The sequence below is a fragment of the Lepidochelys olivacea genome (genome assembly GCF_965140295.1).
Source record: "Lepidochelys olivacea isolate rLepOli2 genome assembly, chromosome: 2".
Lineage (NCBI taxonomy): Eukaryota > Metazoa > Chordata > Testudines > Cheloniidae > Lepidochelys > Lepidochelys olivacea.
This window is the reverse complement of record NC_140412.1, coordinates 129,338,524-129,352,112: the sequence shown is the minus strand read 5'-3', so window position 1 is coordinate 129,352,112 and position 13,589 is coordinate 129,338,524. Positions and strand designations below refer to the sequence as shown.

The 13,589-nt window shown below is 36.9% G+C and overlaps 1 protein-coding gene across 5 annotated transcripts in view; it reads right to left on the bottom strand.

Moving 5' to 3' along the window:
• Positions 1 to 13,266, bottom strand: part of CDH10 (cadherin 10) — a 159,790-nt gene extending 146,524 nt beyond the window's left edge. For 3 of the 5 annotated variants that reach the window (XM_084621597.1, XM_084621596.1, XM_084621595.1), the window contains exon 1: positions 12,953 to 13,262. The gene's annotated coding sequence lies outside the window, so the exon portion shown is untranslated. Of the gene's footprint in view, positions 1 to 12,952 lie in introns of all 5 variants that reach the window. The other 2 variants (XM_084621601.1, XM_084621602.1) reach the window with 1 other exon arrangement.
• Positions 13,267 to 13,589: the final 323 nt, after the last annotated feature.

Sequence of the window (13,589 nt, the reverse complement as noted above, 5' to 3'; positions counted from 1 at the left end):
AGCAAATGTGTATATAATATCGTACCGTGTCCATAAAAGTATTAATGTTCCAATGGAAACATCTACATCCAGAGATGGAGCTAACCCCTTGAAAAGTAGGTCTGGTCCATGTACGTTTCAGCCCATTTCAGTGACATAATGGCAGATGAAATCCAATGTTGGTAAGTGCAAAGTAATTCATATTGGAAAAAATAATCCTAATTATATACACAAAATGATGATGTCTAAATTAGTTGCTATCCCTCAAGAAAGAGATATTGGCATCATGAATATTCCCCTGAAAACATCTGCTGAATGTGCAGTGGCAGTCAAAAAACCAAAACGAATGTTAGAATCTAGGATGAAATGGATAGATGAAAATAATAATAAAAATAATCACAATGCCACTATATAAATCCATGGTACGCCCACACATTGAATGCTGCATGCAGTTCTGGTCACTGCATCTCAAAAAAGATATATTAGAATTGGAAAAGGTACAGAGAAGGTCAACAAAAATGATTTAGGCTATGGAAAAGCTTCAGTATGAACAGAGATGAAAAAGACTGGGACCATTAATCTTAGAAAGAGATGACTAAGGGAGAATATGATAGAGGCCTATAAAGTCACAAACAGCATGGAGAAAGTGCATAGTTAAGTGTTATTTACCCCTTCACATAACACAAGAACTAGGGGTCAAACAATAAAATTAATAGGCAGCAGTTTTAACACAAACAAAATAAAGTACTTTTTCACGCAACACACAATCAACTTGTGAAACTCATTGGCATGGGATGTTGTGACTGTATGTATGTATGACTGAGTTCAGAAAAGAAATAGATAATATTATGGAAGATAAGTCCATCAATGGCTGTTAGCCAAGATGGTCAGGGATGGAACTCCATGCTCTGAGTGCCCAAAAACTTTCAACTGACAGAAGCTGGGACTGGATGACAGGGGATGGATCACTATAAATTGTTCCCTCTGATGCATTGACACTGGCCACTGTCAGAAGACAGGATACTGGGTTAGATGGACCATTGGTCTGACAAAGTGTGGCTGTTCTTTTGTTCTTAATCATGAGACTAGTTCAATTCAATAAAATGCTTTAGAGCATGAAGTCAAAGAAACATCATATTGCTTTACATGTCAGAGAGAGGACAAGAAAGGAGAAAGGTTTTCCCAATGGCAATCAAAACTTCAGCATCAACAGCAAGGAAAAGATGGGTGCCAATCTCTTGGTCAGGGAGAGGAACCCACCTCAGGATTTCAATGGCAGAAACACCCATCCCCCACATAAAAGTATCATTTTCTAATCATTTAAACATAGTGATGTAACCCATGTCAATATCCTCCTTTTGCTGGAGACAGATATGAGGTCTGTTTCAGCCCAAAGGCTGTAGTAACTCCCCTCGCAGGAAAAAGAGATGTGTGTCAAGAACAATGTTCCCTCTAATTTTTGACAAGCCATGTGCGCAAAAAACATCTTCTGTGCAAATTTTTGTGTGCACGGTGTTTTGCCATGTGTACGGGGTTTACGATCTGTGTGTGAACAGCTTAGAGGGAACAGTGGTCAGGAATATGAAGTACTTTTTTTTTTCTTTTGGTGGGGAGTGGAAAGCAGTAAAAGGTTTAGGGAATCTTCCACTCACTCTTTACATAGCTCTTTAATTTCTTCAGATACAATAAGTGCAATTAATTACTTCCCACCCTGATGCACAGGGCTGACCTCTTATGGACATGGCTCCAAAATTTAAGTAGTTGATCCAAGTGAAACCTACTATGATACTGTTGCACATATAGTAGTTACAAGGACAACACAGGTAAATACCAAAAATTAAATGGTTCATGAAATCATTACATACGTTGAATATTATTACTGATATTTATGTATTTGAGATACTTTTCAGATAATTTATTTAAAATAGAATAGAATATTTTAAATAAATTGATGTCTGAAAGGAGAATGTTTTTTTTGTTTCATGAATTAAGAATTTAATTGCTGTAGTAAGACGTGCTACATACAATTTACTCAGTGTTGATGTGTCTTATGAGTCACAGGGCCAAATTCTGCCTTCACATACTCCACAGGCAGCCACATTTATTTTAGATCAGAGTACAACAGGATTTCCAATAAAATGAATGCTGCTGGTGATATAGAAATATGATGCCATGGTCTCTCACATTTGATGGTACTGACTCTAGATTCTACTGAGTGCTGAGAAGGATAAACATTGTTCACTATACATGTGATTATAATTCACCACCATAGTTACAAATGGTAATTAGGTCCCAGTTCTGTAATTAAAATTCCGAGGCTAGCTGAGTGGGTGCATGTGATTCTCTTTGCAGGAATGAGGCTTTAATGATACATAAATCAAAACTTGGGGGGGGGCACCTTTAAAGTAGCACTGATTTGTGCAAAAGATTTTATAATTAAACAATTTGAAATAAATAGTATAGTACTAAATAAAGGGTATTTACATATTTCATTACAATTTTACATGTGAAAGGATAGATTAAATATTTACATTTTCTGACCATTTTAATAATATGATAGTTATTTACATTATTTTGACTTTTGTAATCTCTCCTTGTTTTGCATGTCTTGTGCATGTCCTGGTTTATGCTTTTCAGTTACTACCTTTAAAATTGATGGACTATTCTAGTGCAGATTTAGGACATTTGCTGATACTAAAATGATTAATAATTATTTCCAGTAGTTTGGGGACATTTATTTATTAAACACCATTTTTAAAGGAGTCCTTTTAAGGGTTGAATCCTTCTCATTTAACTCACCCCTGTAAGTCTCAGTTCAGCAGAAGTACTTAAGCATGTGCTTAAGTGCCACTGAGGTTTAAGTAATTTACTTAAAAAAAATAGACTGCCAAATTAGGGCTGTAATTCTTCCAACGTACAATGAGGACTTCTTACATGAGTAAAGTGAATAGGATTCACAAAAGTATAAAGATGGGTCCTAGTTGTAAAATTCAGATCCAAACTTCCAGATACAGGACCTTGCTTTAGGTTCATTGCTGAAACTGTGGTTACTTGTAAAAATATATATAATAAATTTTAGGAACATAGGACTGGAAGGAACTTTTAGGTTATCAAATACAATTTCCCGCCATTGCTGGCGATTCCATCATATAATCCTATTCCTGAATTTAACAAATTTCATTTGAAGACTAGTTAGGGTTTTTTTGCCCTTATTACCCCCATTGGAAGGCTGTTGCAGAATCTCATACCTTTGATACTTAAAAACCATCAAAAAAAACCTTGATGACTGCAGGCAGCCATCCTTGATTTAATGTTTAAATGAATCAATAGCATCCTCAATCTTAATCTAAATGTGGGGATTAAAAAGGGAAAGGGGAGGGAGAAGATAGAGAGCAAGAGCATGCACAGCTGCATGCCCTAAATGCAGTATTGCAGGACAGGGCCAGCTGTCATGAAGTAATTTCTCAGCCTAATATGGGCCAGCTGCTGTATTTGTGATTCATTCAAGATACCCTTTGAAGATAGCAGGAGTTTGGACTGTGAGGGAAACCAGGAATAATCTCTAAAAGAGGCAGGTGCTCTGGGAAGTTGAGGTGACTGTACTACGAAGAAGCAGCACCTCCTCCTGGGGCATGTAGGAGTCAGACAACAAATTGGCTGGAAAAGACCTCTTTTTATCAGAAAATTACTTGCTGCACATAGCCTTTATGAGCTCAGTGTAAAACCTTAAGAGACTTGGGGAGTTGTTTTGACCAGGTCCCCAAAATCCCCCTCCTTCAGGCCTAAGATGGCCTTGGAGACCATAAGGTATTGGCCCTGAACTGGACCATGGCTCACTTGTCACCGGTGCTTGCTCGTAGTAAAAGTTGCACATTTCTTCTGTAGTTTGCATGGTTAACTTGAGTTGTCTTATTATTTTTTAGGTGACAATGTGCAGTTTTTCAAAAATGTATATACTTCTGATATGACAAATTTCGCCTCTATTTTATGTTTCTTCCTTAGTGGAACAAACATTACTATTAGACTTACTCCAATCTTCCTAAATCTGGTTTGGACACCATTCCACAAACTTCACCAATGATCCAATTCATGCAAAAATTGCAGGTTGTACATGCATGCAATAGTTTGTGCACATCTAAAATTCTGTGTTTGCACAAGCACAAATTCCCACCACCATGATTTATTGCAAATTTGTAGACCTGAGAATTTTCAGGATACCTATGTTAAAATAGTTTCAAATCATTATTGAATCTGACCTGTGACCAAAGACTGATCACAAAAAGGAGCAAATCCACCCACTTAAGCGATTCTGGGGAAAGCCTCATAATTCTAAGCCAACTTCACATGAATTGTGAAGAATTCTAGAAAGTGCATGAATTGCTTGTAGGCCTCTATATAGGAACAGTACAAATCTCAGTATGATGACAAAATAAATTAGCTTACAAATAAATTTACACTGAGAGATTCTTACAGGAGACCAAACCTTGAAAGAGAAATTAAATTCAACTTGGAAAACAATGAAAACAAACATATTTCAGGGAAATAATAAGAAATATTGATACTTAATGGAAGGGAGAAACTGGGGAAGCTGTAATGTGGCAGTAAAAATAGCAAATGGCATTTTGCTCCTCATGCAAATGTATCCTGTCACAAAGCAGGGAAGTAAGAATTCCCTCTCTAGAAGTCTGATCCAAAGCCCACTGAAGTCAGTGGGAGACTTCAATGGGAATTGGATTAGACTCTTATCCCATCATACTTTAGAACAATCTTGCCCTGAAAGTGAGATTGACAAGTATTGGATGATCTAACAAACTTTTTCCACTTGAAGTTTCTATGGGCCATGATAATAATCCTAAATCATTTGGGATTTAGACCTAAACTAATTGGGCCTATTTACCAACACAGTGTAGGTCTGTGTTCAGAAATAACACACTGTGGAGCTGATTTTCAATCAAAGTCAATAGGGCCTCAGCATCCCTCAAAATCATTGTCTACATTCTCAGTGCAATGGCACAAGATCACTAATATCAGTGTGAACAGTCTGTACAGTATTAATTGTGATGCTTTAAAACAATTTAAAAACTATTTGCTATATTTAACTTCCAAGACATTACCTATTGCCATGTCCTCTACTTCACTGCATCTTGGATAAAAACCTCAGATGTTTTTGTCAAAGGTAAAGCTTACAAAGCAGTACTTTGGTTGCAGTTGGAATGTTTTCAATAATAGATATTATTTTAAGATGCCCACAAAAGCTACTCTAATATTTTGTCTGAAGGTTGTGATGCCATTAAAGTTAACAGAAAATTTGCACCCTTAGTGGGTGTGTCTATACTGCCGCTGGTTGTGAGGTTAGATAGATCGGTGCTAGCAGGGCTCAAGCCGATGACCTAAAAATAGTAATGTGGATATTGCGACTCGGGCTGTGAGATGAAGGGGTCAGGTGGGTTTGAGAACCTAAACTTCAGCCTGAGCCACAACGTACACACAGCTATTGCTCGTGAACCAGCTCAAGTTCTGTTAGCACACACCTGTCTACCTGGGCTGGGAGGCTTGCTCCAAGCTGCAGTAGAGATGTACCCACCTTGCAGGGTCCTAAAGCCCAGGCTACAGCCCGAGCCTGAATTTCTATACTGCAATTAAACAGCCCCTTAGCAAGATCAGGTCAGCCCTGGATGTCTAACAGCATTATAGAAATACCCAATGGTACTAATTTCAGAAAGCATATAATTTACTTGCCTGAGTCTGCCTTTTCCATTAATTTAATACTTTGAGAGACATGGACAGCAAATTGATAAAGCTGCTGTTTCTTTGATGAAGCTGATGGGCCCTTGAGTCTTTTAATAGTGATTATTAATTGGCAAAATAAATATATCTGGAAATGATTTCCTATACTATTCAATGTTTATGACCAATAGTTTCCTCGTTAGAAAGCTTATAACCCTCTCCCCACCTTGAATATTTTCTGCCACTCCTTTTTCACAACACAACAATTCATTTTTCCCTGTCCACTTTGCCATATCCATTTTCAATAAAGGGATTATTACCCCCTTTTAATTGTTTGTATCTCCAAAGCTACGCCATCACTTATACACATGGCTCCTTTGCTTTCACTGGAAGTGAAAGCTAGTCCTAGATGTGTCATAGCTTTAAAGGTGGACACGTGTTTCTTGCAACAACCAGTGAAAGAATGCACATTACTCATGTGTTGCATAAGAATATAAGAACATAAGAATGGCCATACTGGGTCAGACCAAAGGTCCATCCAGCCAGCATCCTGTCTACCGACAGTGGCCAATGCCACGTGCCCCAGAGGGAGTGAACCTAACAGGTAATAATCAAGTGATCTCTCTCCTGCCATCCATCTCCACCCTCTGACAAACAGAAGCTAGGGAAACTATTCCTTACCCATCCTGGCTAATAGCCATTAATAGACTTAACCTCCATGAATTTACCCAGTTCTCTTTTAAACCATGTTATAGTCCTAGCCTTCACAACCTCCTCAGGCAAGGAGTTCCACAGGTTGACTGGGCGCTGAGTGAAGAAGAACTTCCTTTTATTTGTTTTAAACCTGCTACCCATTAATTTCATTTGGTGACCCCCTAGTTCTTATATTATGGGAACAAGTAAATAACTTTTCTTTGTTCACTTTTTCCACACTACTCATGATTTTATATACTACTATCATATCCCCCCTTAGTCTCCTCTTTTCCAAGCTGAAATATCCTAGCCTCTTTAATCTCTCCTCATATGGGTCCTCAAACCCCTAATCATTTTATTTGCCCTTTTCTGAACTTTTTCTAATGTCAGTATATCTTTTTTGAGATGAGGGGACCACATCTGCATGCAGTATTCAAGATATGGGCGTACCATGGATTTATATAAGGGCAATAAGATATTCTCCATCTTATTCTCTATCCTTTTTTTAATGATTCCTAACATCCCGTTTGCTTTTTTGACTGCCGCTGCACACTGCGTGGGCATCTTCAGAGAACTAGCCACAATGACTCCAAGATATTTCTCCTGATTAGTTGTAGCTAAATTAGCCCCCATCATATTGTATGTATAGTTGGGGTTATTTTTTCCAATGTGCATTACTTTACATTTATCCACATTAAATTTCATTTGCTATTTTGTTGCCTAATCACTTAATTTTGTGAGATATTTTTTGAAGCTCTTCATAGTCTTCTTTGGGCTTAACTATCTTGAGCAGTTTAGTATCATCTGCAAACTTTGCCACCTCACTGTTTGTCCCTTTCTCCAGATCATTTATTAATAAGTTGAATAGGATTGGTCCTAGGACTGAGCCTTGGGTAACACCACTAGTTACCCCTCTCCACTCCGAAAATTTACCATTTATTCCTACCCTTTGTTCCCTGTCTTTTAACCAGTTCTCAATCCATGAAAGGATCTTCCCTCTTATCCCATGACAACTTAATTTACATAAGAGCCTTTGGTGAGGGACCTTGTCAAAGACTTTCTGGAAATCTAAGTATACTACGTCCACTGGATCCCCCTTGTCCACATGTTTGTTGACCCCCCCTCAAAGAGCTCCAAAAGATTAGTAAGACATGAGCTCCCTTTACAGAAACCATGGTGACTTTTGCGCAACAATTTATGTTCTATGTGTCTGACAATTTTATTCTTTACTATTGCTTCAACTAATTTGCCCAGTACTTACCTGAGACTTACCAGTCTGTGATTGCCAGGATCACCTCTAGAGCCCTTCTTAAATATTGGTGTTACATTAGCTATCTTCCAGTCATTGGGTACAGTAGCTGATTTAAAGGACAGGTTACAAACCATAGTTAATAGTTTCTTAGACACAAACACATTATTTGTTTTATTTATGTTCAGCACTAGGATTATGTCGAAATTCTTCAAATGTTCAGTTCATTCTGTTAAATAAACCTATTACATATACGTTACTAATGCTTACCCTGACACATGAGGGTATGATATTTATTTTTTACGTATTTTACATTGTTAATTTGAAAAAAGCAAACCTCCATATTACACGTTGTATTTCAAGCTCTTTGTTCATAAGTGTAGTGAACTGCATTGATATCTACCCCTTACTCCTTAAAACTGGGTGCTATAACATCTGCAGAGCTCACAAGGATTGCATTCATTTTAATTGCATGATTTTATCATGCTAAATGAAGGTATGTCATGTTTTTATGCGGTAATGCAAAGCACCGAGACTGGATTTATTGCATTAGCCTATCAGTAACGTGGCAGATGATGGAATACCAGTGATACAATCATAAGATTTACAAAAAACATAATTACATATAGGGTAATATAAAATTGCACATGGGAAAATATTTCAAACAAAGATTTCTGCTGTTGTTAAAAAATACAGAAGGGAACTTCTTTGGCTTTTGAACACCAGCAGAACTCTGCAAATGTCTGGACATTTCATTTCCTACTAGATATTCTTTCTGAACCATTACCTTTTAAAAATCCAAAAACAAAATATGATTTTATATCCTTTATTTGAAAATTAAATATGATTTAAAGTTGGTTTTGACTTATGTGTAAGAGTTGCCATAATAAAAGAGTAACAAAGAGATAAGTATTGTGTCATTAAATGAATTAAATAATATTGTCCCTACACTCTCACATAATTAAAACAGACACCTGCTATGTTACCTGAGAGTATATCTAGTTAAACTTCCTAAAATTCTGTATTCCCCCAGTGCAGCCATTGGTACCAAGATAGCATTACATACTGGCAGCTGGAAGACTAAGGTTTGAGTTCAGAAGCAGATCCCAAATCATATAACCTATTGATAGTGCAACCTATAGAATGTTTCAGAGTTACTTCTAGTGCTGTTTATGCCTCTTGCAGCACATACTTCCTTCTTATCAACAGAATGACACAGTCATCTTTTTCATACTAGTTTCTGGAGGCAAAACGCAGGGAAGGAATGGAGATCTAATGTGAATTAAGAGATAAAGAAAATATAGTATCCTATTCATTGTAATGTAATCTCTTTAGAACATATAAAGTTTCTTCCCTCCTTCCACGTGGAGTAATCAGCTTTGATGTTAAATAGTCAAGAAGGCTAAAGAAATACAGAAATACTGGCTACCATATTTCTGGCAGACCATCCACATGGTAAAAGATAGACTGGTAAGCTAATAAAGAGGATTCATGAGCTCAGTGGCCTTCTGGTATGGATCGTATTCTGGCTCCCCTCAACTCCACGCAAAAGCAAAGGCAGTGCTTGGGTCTCGTTTACTTTCTACTGTGTTAGTGTGGCCCAGTGGATGCAAAGCATGCTCAACTCCCAAGGGACAAGGATTACTTTCTATTGCTTGACTGCTATAACCAACACAGTAGCAGAGTGGGTTTCAATCTCCACCCCCACCCACTGACTGCAAGGAAGTCGTCATTCAAAGGACTTGAGAGTGAGGAGGATGTAAATCTACATGGACAGAAACAAATACACACACATCCCCCCCACACACACACCCCAGAGGGATTTTTCTAGGGCAACAGAGAAAGATCAAGAGAATACCTATTCCAAGGGGGGGAAATTAAACAGAAAGCAAAGTTTTATCAAAAATCTGGAAAAAAACATTTGTATACATGAAATGTCATATAAATATGATCTTTATAGGTGGAAATATTAAAGGGGAGTTAATTAATCTTATGAAAGGCAGCATGGGAAGTCAGAGGGTGAGCCACTAATATAGTGCTTGGGTCTCGTTTAGTCAATATTGATGAATAGTCCATATTGAAGGGTGCAGGGTGCAGGTTTTTCTTAAGGGACCTTTTATACACAGTTTAAAAAGTGTTCGCTGTACTGCATTCAGAGTCTCTCTTTTCTATTTTAATAACTATACACAATCATACATAATTCAGTGAAGATTAAAAATGCTTATTCAATTTTGCCATTGCTTAAATATCCATGATATTAACAACAAAGTCATCTTTCATGTTTTTTTACTTTGGGGTACCCAAACAGTCTGTTTGAGAGTAATTAAAAATAAACCAAGACTCCTTCACTCTCTCTTATTTTAGATATTCAGCCTGTATTACGAATGATACATTAATTAACATCTCTGCATCAATTCTGTTACATATAGTAATTCATAAAAGAGAGCAATGCATATATTGCTCAGTGCAGCCAGTGATAAGACATTCCCAAAATGTCTCTCAAGCCCCTCTTTACTACTGTATCTACTTACTGACTTTCTATCTTTCCTTCCATTTCTGTCTATCATCCTAAATTATGGAGCTAACTGACAATACCAACACATCATTAATATGTCTGAACATCGACATATTATGAAGTCTAATTAGGAAGCCTGAGACCTTGCAACACTTTAGCTAATAATGAATCAATGAAAATTAAGATTTAATATTAAGTTAGAAACCCCACCTCTTTTTTGCTGCCAATCCAGAAATACTTCACTCTTACCCTTACCCTATGCACTAAATGTTGCAACCTAGTGGCATGATAAGGTATGCAATAGGGAAATTCTTAGAGGATATTACCTGCCACCTGGTTGTAAATCTGATTAACAGACATAGAAAATAAGTCATTTGCATGGAAATCACCCAGCTCACACACACACTTTCAGTCATTTGTTTCCTTGGGAAATCATGTTGAGATGAGGAAATGACTTTGAGGACCCAAGGTGGGTATCATTTTCAAATTAACCTTTTCTGTCTTTTACATTGAGTTACTTAACAAGAATGATGGGAAAATATGTAACTGTTTCAACATAAGCTGTTTTGTACTGTCATTCTCTAAGTGTTTTAATAGGAAACCAGTAAAGTTTTTTTTTTTTTAAACTAAGCTCATATTTGGACCATGACTGTAACCACAATATTAGATTCTACTAAAACTGTATGGTATTATTTTCATCACTTTGCACTTTCATAAGGGAGCCTTAGTCCACTGAGAACATTCATATATATAAAATTTTACTATAGACGTACACATCAACTCCAAAGCAAAATCCACAATACTGCTCACCAATGCTGTAAACAACAGTTGTCTAAGTATCTATATACTGACATATAAATATCTATACCTACAGATATATGCCCTTGATGTTTCCCTTTGCCACTTAAAGTTACAAAATAGTAAAGAGATAGTATTACAAATATAAAAGAAGGGTAAAGGAAGCAGTAAGATCTGTTTACCTATGCCACATATAGCTACAAAATCAAACATAGCATTACAAAAATAAAACTAGCATGAAGTGTATGCTATGATCTATTTTACCATTAACATTCTATCACACAAAATTAAGTTCAAAGATACAAACTCGCCCTGACACTCAAAACCACAGAAAACATTGATTTAAGATGGGAATAAATTATTATATAAACCTGCTCCACAAATGAGCTTGTCAGCTACATTGGTATTCACCAGAATGGGTTTGAATTTGAGGAGTTCCCAAGGCACATAGAAGATTACCATCTTATGATCCAAGAAGTATTTATCTCCCTGTGGAAGCCACATTGACTCTATATAGAGCTACTTTTTCTGCTCTGGAAAAAATAACTTATCTTTCCAACTTCCCTCTTCCTACCCATATCCCACACTTAATTCTCTCATTGCTTTCTTTAAAGCAATTAATATTATATTCAAATAATATGTGATTAGCGTAAAAGTTCCCATCACCTGAATTTCTCAAGAACACTAGCACGAAAGTGAAAATATTCCTAGCAAATGGAATATTTAACAAGGGGCTTTGAGACTCAGAAATATTTTCCAAGTAAAAAAACTGGCAATAGTAACATGTAAATATAAAGCCTACGGTCACCATAAAAAGCAAGCAGAACATTCTTTACAGAGCTGCTTCTTCTCTCTCTCTCTCTCTCACACACACAGAGGACAAAATAATGTATCTCAAAACACCTTACAAGTAACGGATGTGCAGTTTTGGATAACAGAGAGGCTTTTACTGGAATGAGAGATGAAGATTATAGGAAATAGCTCCATTTGTGTGGAAACAACAAAGATGATAGGTCAGTTTTAAAATGCTGGTTGCTGTTTGTCACTGATTGCATGTGCAGATTAATTCTCTTATGCTAAAGGTCTGCTAGTTTTTTTCTGATTGCAACTAGTATGTACAGTATTAGCCTACTGCAAATATCTAGTGCAGCTTACAACGCCATCAACAGTTACTTCTTGGGAATATGGATTTGGACTTGCAATGTGCTGCATGAATTTAACACATAAAATATGGATTTCTTTGCAGCAGTGACAATAAAGGCTCACAACAACTGCTGACTACATATATTTTCTCTTTCTTCTCTCTCCCTTTTTTCTTTGATTTTTTACCTTCTAACCACAATATGAAATGCTTGTATAGGAGAAGTGTGTGCACTTTTCCCTCTGTACATGTCCAGATACACAGACACACACACACGCACGCAAAGTATTGCCTCTGTCTACCTTGCCATCAGTCTCAACACAGAGACTTGCTTTCTGAAGAAGTATTTGCTTTAAGTGTTTGGATTCAATTCAATCAAAAGTCAAGTACAATAGTGTAATATCAGAGAAAGCTGTAATAGACTTACAATCAGGATGCAGTCAGTGTGGGCACGTATGTGTATGTTGCATGCTATGCTCGTGATAATTAGAATATGAAACACTATGTTTTTGAAGTCCAAATAGTATTCCTCCACTGAATTTACAGTAATCAAATACAAATTAAAACTGTGCTGCTTAGAACCTAGCTTGGTTACTGGGGGAAGGAAAAAAAAAAAAAGCTTTGCAAAATGCAGTTCGATCCTGAATATGTATAAAGGCAGTTCACTTTGAATACAGTATACACACATTTGTCTCGATTTCATGTATGTGTCATATTTATCAAAGTGCCTTTGTAATGTATAAAAGTTGTATACAATAGAATAATTCTATGGATTACATTAAATACAGTGCTGCTGATAGTTCAAGAAAATAAAACCACCAAAGGAAATACAATTATGAAAGGCTCCTACCTTTTATTCTGCTTCTGAGCAAGTGTAGTAGTGTCCAACCCAAGCAACGCTGGAGAATTTGCTACTATCTTCCCTTTTTTGTTTGTTTTCTGCTGTTATTTTCTAAGACTGATCCTACTTGAATCTAACTCAGCTTCTTCTTCCAGCATCACTTAACTCTGGACATGCTTAGGGGGGAGCTCTCTCACTGACTGGCTTTCATTCAAAGCTCCTGATTAAGAAAATAATAATAATAAAAAATCACTCCCTCACAGAGAGGGAGGGAGAGAGAGAGAGAGGTTCTTCTGATTGAACCACAGCACTTGCCATGGGAAGGTTAGAGACTGGGAAAGCACAGGCTTTCCCAAGCACACAGTGATTTGCAAGTGAATGCAGTGGGAGGTACAGAGAAAGGAAAGCTTTTTTGCTGAAGCTTCCCCCTCCCCCTCCTGATAGAAGGCTCTCTGTGTCTGAAGTCCAAGGTAATTAGCCTAATCTACTCTTTTTGCAGTGATAAACAGTAAACACGTGACCACTTCTTGTAAGCATTCTTTCTTAATTAGATATATTTACTTTTCCTTTATCATCAGTGATCCTGCAGTATTCACAATGGCAAGCCACTGAATAGTAACTAAATATATAAACAAGATACCAAGTT